The following is a 1,078-nucleotide window of genomic DNA, read 5'->3' as shown; positions in this document are numbered from 1 at the left end:
ACATTCAACTGATGTATGTATAAATTTACCACATGTAACAGACAACTTTAATTTTGTGTATATATTTCGCACTCTAGTTTATGTGTTCATATGCCATGTACTACACCACTGCTGTCAATAACTACTGTGTTAGCGGAAGGAAAGAAGCCAACAGTCGCCGATGCCAAGGAAAGCGTTTGGGATGGTACTTTGTCTTTTTTTTTAATGTTTACTTAGATAATCACAGAAATTAGTGATGTAATCTGTTTAGGGGAAAGATAATTAAACATAAAGTAGAAGAAAAAACAACATGCCGATGGTGGGAACCGAACCCACGACCTCCGAATATCGCGTCCGGTGCTCTACCAACTGAGCTACATCGGCCGCTGTCCCCCCTGCTGCTTGCTTGGGTATTTATGTTGTCTGTATACGAACCTTGAGAGTGTTCACCAGCGCCACCCTCAGCCATAGCGGCGGACGTGGAACGTCCTTTGTTACCGCCAGCGTCACGTAGAACGTGATCAAGAGCGAGGGCGAAAGCTGTGCTAGAACCCTCTTACGCTACCTATGGCTTCAAGACTGCCAGAACCGAGACCCTCGTAAGCTACAAGCAGATCAATTAAGGGGAAATGAAGGTGCTCGTTATAATACATGAAGGAAAGAAGCCAACAGTCGGCGAGGCCAAGGAAACCGTTGGGGATGGTACTTTGTCTTTTTTTATGTTTTTTAAGCGGGCGAGTCAAGTTGTCTTTGGGCAGCTTTTTCTCGCAGCCTTTTCATATATTTTGCTTATACACGGAAAAAAAAACATTTGATTTGATTTGCTCCAGGAGAGTGTAGCTGGAAAAAATAATTTAATTGGTCACCCAACATTCACTGAATGCCTTGCGCACTTGAGGGGTACGAATATTGTTAATGAAACGGTCGCTTCGGATGATTTTCTAGATATGTCGAGTGCACTCACTTGGTATTTTATTTTAAAAGTAATGTAGGGGATGGTGTCTCTGGATAGAATACAGTAAATTCTGGTTTGTTCAGCAGGATTTGTGAGGAGGCTGAGTTAATTGGAGAGCAGCACCTTCTGTAAGAAGAAAGAGGT

The 1,078-nt window shown here is 42.9% G+C and overlaps 1 non-coding gene across 1 annotated transcript; it reads right to left on the bottom strand.

Moving 5' to 3' along the window:
• Window positions 1-290: 290 nt before the first annotated feature.
• Window positions 291-363, bottom strand: TRNAS-CGA (transfer RNA serine (anticodon CGA)). Its single transcript has one exon. It is a non-coding gene; the product is annotated as a tRNA-Ser (tRNA).
• Between the last annotated feature and the right edge of the window lie 715 nt (window positions 364-1,078).

Source organism: Amblyomma maculatum, chromosome 7 (assembly GCF_055883805.1).
Source record: "Amblyomma maculatum isolate TAMU_Amacu chromosome 7, ASM5588380v1, whole genome shotgun sequence".
NCBI classification, from domain to species: domain Eukaryota; kingdom Metazoa; phylum Arthropoda; class Arachnida; order Ixodida; family Ixodidae; genus Amblyomma; species Amblyomma maculatum.
This window is presented reverse-complemented; position numbering and strand designations above follow the sequence as displayed.